General features: G+C 39.8%; 1 protein-coding gene across 2 annotated transcripts in view; it reads left to right on the top strand.

Annotated features, from left to right (window-relative positions):
• KCNS3 (potassium voltage-gated channel modifier subfamily S member 3) overlaps positions 1-2903 on the top strand; it is a 29860-nt gene extending 26957 nt beyond the window's left edge. The window contains exon 4 of one of the 2 annotated variants that reach the window (XR_010830643.1): positions 2790-2903. The gene's annotated coding sequence lies outside the window, so the exon portion shown is untranslated. The remainder of the gene's footprint in view (positions 1-2789) is intronic. The other variant, XR_010830644.1, reaches the window with a different exon arrangement.
• Positions 2904-6014: the final 3111 nt, after the last annotated feature.

Genomic DNA, 6014 nt, shown 5'->3' on the forward strand with positions numbered 1-6014 from the left:
ATGGTATTCAGCAGTATTTCTACTCAAATCCTATTATAACTTGCACATAAGTATGCTGGACATGGTTATGGTGAAATTTGCTCTCATTGTCTTAGGATCTTTTATGAATCAGCACAGAGAGAAGGGCACCCTGGGCATTATTTATGTCCCCTAACTTCAGCTATTGTGTGGCTGATCATCTGGACTATCTCGGTCAACTGAGAAAAAACAGTGTTCTTCAGGAAACAGCACATCCTATGTACACAAAGGTCCTGTCTGAAGATGGGACACATGTCTGTTGGCTATGCAGCAAGCCTGTATGATTTCGTTAGGTTAGATGCCTGGCCTTTAGGTCGACAAACTTAGATGTGATGAGTGCGACACCACAAGGTGTAGGCACTTGACTATCTTCTGGTGGTGCCATCCCCTGAACAATATATATGTAGGAACGGCCGTGTTTCTGATGTAGGTGTTTCAACCTGGGTGACATGAAGACAGACACAGGAATTTATTCTGCAACCTTAATGTTGCTCAGTGATGGCTGCTGGGTAGGAATTAATTCAGCATAATATTGCTAAAAACATTTTCCTGTACAAGAAAATTTAGACTTTCCCAAAAAGCCTTGCTAGCTGTCTGTTAAAGTCTAGAATAACCTGCAAGTTGAAGTTCAGTTTCCTGTAGTAATTAAAAAATACACATAATAAAATACCAGAGGGAGCAAACCAGTGTTGGCAGAGGCAGGCACAATATGCTGACAGTACTTTTGTGACCCAAATTTGCATTATTTCTTGGCTTCCTGTAAGCTATATAAAATATTCTGACTGTGCCATGTGTTATAAAGTCTGTCTCTGTACATTAATATAAATATTATAATGGAGCCGAGTCGTGGTATTACAGCTGTGAAGCCAGAAAATAATATCCAAGCTTGGAGAAACTGCAAAAATATTGTTTGGCTACAACAGCAATTTTAAGGTTGTAGCTGCCTCAATGGTGGGGAGCACAAGGGACCAAACACAGGTGCTGGTACTTGGGCTTCCCTTTCCCCCTTTGCACAGTTAGTACTGAGCTCTTCTTGGTAGTGCATAGAGGCTGGGGAACCTGTATGGCCTTGGGAACCACTCCAAAGACCCTTCCTAGGGCTACTATGCTTGTGGTCCTAGGAAGGAATGGGTATGGGTGAGAGTATAATGAGGTCTATGTGGAATAAACAGCCTTTCAGGAGGTGGAATAATATCTCTCAATTTGATGTCCCCACGCTCCTACACCCCTAAGAAGCAACCTGGGAGAGAAAGCAGATACAAGGGAGAAGTTCAAGGTCCAGGTATTTAGCAACAGCCATTTGGAGGCTACTCTGTGTTGTGTTGACCCATGTGCTTTTATGGAATCACAGGTAGAGATTTATATATAACCTTGAACCTGTTCCATTAGATGCAATAATACATTTTCTTCCCACAGGCTTTTTGTTGCAGGTACAAAATGTCCTTTTCTCTAGGCCAGTTTCTAGCTGTGGTGCTGTATCTGCCTTTCACACTGATAGGAGGTTGGATGCTTCTGAAGTGTTACACATGCTATAAATTACCCTTGCAGCTTCTACCCCATTTCCTAGAAACCTCGAAACTGCAAGCATGAAAGAGTTCAATCAGTTTGTTTGTCCAATATTATTTTTTGACAGAATCAAATGCCATGCATTTCAGAGAAAGGGATCTTCTCTGCTCCTGAACGTTAGTTCCTAGTGAAATTTAGGACTTCTGGATATTTTTTTTATCAATTATTTGAAGATTAGCTTAGGCCCTACAACAAGGAGATAGATAATTCTGGCATTTAATTCCAGGGGATGTAACCCCAAGTACACAAAAATCCATTTATTTCTCTCTCCTTCTCTCCCTCTCTCCCTCTCTCCCTCTCTCTCCCCCCCTCCCCCCCTCCCTTCCTTCCTCTCTCTTCCTCTTCCTCTTCCTCTTCCTCTTCCTCTTCCTCTTCCTCTTCCTCTTCCTCTTCCTCTTCCTTTCCTCTTCCTCTTCCTCTTCCTCTTCCTCTTCCTCTTCCTCTTCCTCTTCCTCTTCCTCTTCCTCTTCCTCTCTCTCTCTCTCTCTCTCTCTCTCTCTCTCTCTCTCTCTTTCTCTCTCCTTTTTTTTTAAAGAGGTTTCGATCTTCTGTATTTGGATTGTGGATCTTTGGAAAAAAGTGTGGTGAATAACTATACAAAGAGCCAGCTTAATGCTCGGAAGTGCACAGGGATTTTGTACGAAGAAGGAGGATGTTGGTGTCTGACAGCATAGCTTCAGAAGCCTCCTGGGTGGAAGGAAAAACAGATTTTATTTATTTATTTATTTTTCATTCTTTTTCTCTGAATAGTTCAGGAGGATATGGAGTAACAATCTTGTGGTGCTGTGGTGACTGAGAGTGTTGAATGAAATGATGGGTACATTGAAGTTAAGGCTGTTAAAAACTAACATAACTTTTTTGTAAACACCCCCCTCCCCTGGGTCAGTCACTTTTCATGTTATTCCAACTTTTTTTGAACACAAAAGCATAATATAACAAAAGCATAGCAATATTTTTCCTTGCAGGGTTTTTTAAGGACTAAATTAGCTCTAGTTATAGGTGTGGAAAGAGAAATGGCTGGTGGGCAGGATGTTGGGGTGCGTGGAATTTATTAGAATTTATTTTGCAATTCTGTTCTTTTGCCTTTGGCACCACACAATTGTTTTTTATTTTTATTTATTTATTTATTTTTTTGGTAGTAACTGAAGAATCAAAATAATAATATATGAATATATTCTTTTCTAGAGGGTTTTTTTTTTTTTTAGACAATTGAATCTGGAGGAGAAAATATGGTACGTCATCTATATTGTTACAGGTCTTGAGGATGAATTATAATCTCATCAGAAGCATTCCTAACCAACATATGGATTCACACAGAGGTATGGTATATTTAATGCATCTTAAGTCACAAAATGTAAGTTCGGTGAACGAAAGGTTAAGAGAAAGGATGAATCTAGTTCTGACTAATTGCAGCTTTTGGTACTGTAATGCGCTTTTGGCTTTTAGACTGCCTCTGTAAATGGGAGACTAGTACTTTGAGTATTTTATATATCTAGACATATACATACTGATCGGACAGCTGTCAAAGCATTATTGTGTGGGCTTTTAGAAGTCTGGCACCAAAGGTAACCTCTCTTCATCTACTGTGCTGCCACTTGCCGAGGAGTTGCTGCGTTACAGGGGTGTGTGGTGCATGCAGAGTGATCTCATTAGGCAATGCAGTGCAAGTGTGCAAGGCGCAATATGGGTCCTTGCCAAGGGTGCTTTGAGCTGGAACGTCAATTTTTGTTGGCTTGTTTTCACTGTATTGTCACCTGCTGAAAATCTATATGTGCACCACTTAATGTTTTAAGTCATCCCGATATGATTTAGGGTATCCGGAAACGGCTTTGAAAATCCAGTTTCCTTGAAAGCTAACACTGAAATGAGGGAAAAAAGGTGGCTCAAAGACTTTTTTTTTTTTTCTTTCCCTGGATTTTCTGCCCTGGTGTAGGAGTAATGTCAGAGCAGCAATGAGACTAGGATAACAAAATGTTGGTGAAAATTCAGTGTTAGGAGAGTCAGTTTAGGGCCACTGTGAGTCCATATGAAAATAAGTGTTGGAGGAATCTGGGGACGGGGTAGGGAATATGCACACAGCAAGGATGTGCCATGCAGCGTTTGTGTATGCTGTGCTTAGGGTGCTGGGTGGAAAGAAGATGATGTCTCTGTACCAGCAGTTTTCTGTTGCATAGCTACACCACATTGACTGCAACCTTCTGTGCCCTATCCACAATGTCTTTCTCAATCTGATAGCATTTTTTCAAAGTTTTAGTGCTTCTGCAGTCTTGAAATCAGGAGAGAGGCAATGAGAGCAGCTGGAGGGAAGTAATGGAGTAGGAGAAAGGGGCCAATGGCAAGAGTTGTGTCTATAGAGAGGACACGCTGCAATGATGCTTTGTTGGGAAATGTTGCCCCCACATCCTGAAGCTTTTCTTTTCCTCTACTCCCACAGAAAACAAAAGAAAACAAAACGAAAAACAACAACAACATATTCAATGGAAAAGGACTGTGCCATAGCATGACTTTTGCTAAGTGCAATCTCCCTTCTTGTGGTCATTTAAAACTGGATAAAGCACTGTGAATGTAACCTGGGAAATAAGTCTGTACTGGTGTACTGGGAATAGGACAGCGTAGCTCACTGCATGGTCTCTCTTTCCCTTTTGACCCTGTACTTTATAGCCCAAGAGGGCTTTGGTAACACATACTCCCCTTTTAGGCATATGGCATGTGTTAGGATATATAGCCCATGCAACATTCCCAGCTATTCAGCAAGCTAAAAGAAAGGGTGAATGCAATTTTTGGATTGCCTAGATCCTGTTCTCTCTGTACATGTAATTTCAGTATCCAGTTCCTTTGAAATACTGCTGAGTTCATCATCACAAATGCAGTTCAGCACACAAACTATTTACAATAAACCTTGCATGGTCTCATTCTTTTTATTAGATGGAGGAGAAAAAGAGAATAAAACTGTGTGGCTGTTCATGTAGTGAAAAAAGGCAGACAAAGATATCTGAAGAATAACTTTCACGGAGAAATATTTCCACAGTTATCAGAGTGTGATATTTGTTGGATTTAATCATCAACAAGAAACTATATATACATGAGCATTAAAAAAAAAAAAAAGTAAGGAAAGAAAAATTGCTGACTTTTTCCTATCTCTGATTCCTTTCATGAAGATTGAGATACCTCTCTCTTGGCTAGTCAGATGATGAATCACTTGTTAATTAAGTGGTCAAAAAAGTAGCTGAAAAAGGAATTTGGGACCTGATAAAGCTCAGCATGGAGGAAGCCATCACTGTGATCAATCCTTTCTGGTTCTGACACCTTAATTAAGAGATATCTTTGGCAGTGTGATGGAAACTCAAGTGCTGGGAAACTGCATAGCAAAGCTTTTTGTTACTGTCATTGCTACAATACTGGAAGGAACAGGAGCCAAACCTGCTTCCATTGGGAAGCCCAAATTGCAGGTATATCAATATGAGTGGGCATAGAATGGGAGGGACAGATCGGGGCTTGCTCAGGCATGTCACTGTCATGGTGGAGAGCTGTAGCTTTGGGTGACAGAGGATTGGGATCTTCCCTTGCAGCTCTAGTCAATGTTTCATGTGATCCCCTGCCAGCCATTCTGTCATCCAACACTTCTGGTTTCCATCACAACTTTTGCCTCTCTTTTCAGACATTTAAATTGTGTAGGACAGCAGTTGTCTCAATCTGCACAATCCTTCCCTAGGGCAAGTGTGATGGTCAAAAATGGGGTGGTGATCTTGCAGAAGACCTCATGTTACTATGAAAATGGTGACTTCAGCTGTGGAGAAATGGAAAAAGTTGAGGTCTTGCTGGAAAAACTGATTTTAGTTTTGGCCTAGCTCTTTAAAATGATCTCTCTTTAATGAAATGTCTAAGGAAAAAAAAAAATCATCCTCTGTTCTGTCCTGTCATAGTTATGTAAAATTTGTATATTTTATTAGAGTGAACAATAGGTTTTTTTGTTTGGTTGCTGAACCAAATTGTCTAAAAAGTCCATAATTTAAGAACCCTTGAACTTTTTTTATGTGACTCAATTTTTCATTTGATTTTGAGGGGTTAATTCTTTTTGCATCTAATTAAATTTAGGCTGGTTTGAAATAGGAAAAAAAAAAAGTTTCACAATGAAAAAAGTATTTTTTTTTTGAATATGTTGAAATGCAACATTTCAGCATCCTCAGAAACAAGATGCTCTTAGAAAATTTCACAATGAAATGTACACTGTTCCAAAATCCCTCCTGCCTTTTTTGTTTTGTTTTTGTTTGGTTTGTGGAAAATTCCCACCAACTGTGGGCTGGATTTAGAAATTAAGTTGGTCTCCCTGTCACAGTCCTTTTCAATGAATTCTCTATTCACAAAAAATGTTTTCATCCGCTTTTAGTTGTATTCTTTGGAAAATGCTTATGTTCCTTGGAGAATTCAGA

This window comes from Anser cygnoides, chromosome 3 (genome assembly GCF_040182565.1).
Source record: "Anser cygnoides isolate HZ-2024a breed goose chromosome 3, Taihu_goose_T2T_genome, whole genome shotgun sequence".
NCBI classification, from domain to species: domain Eukaryota; kingdom Metazoa; phylum Chordata; class Aves; order Anseriformes; family Anatidae; genus Anser; species Anser cygnoides.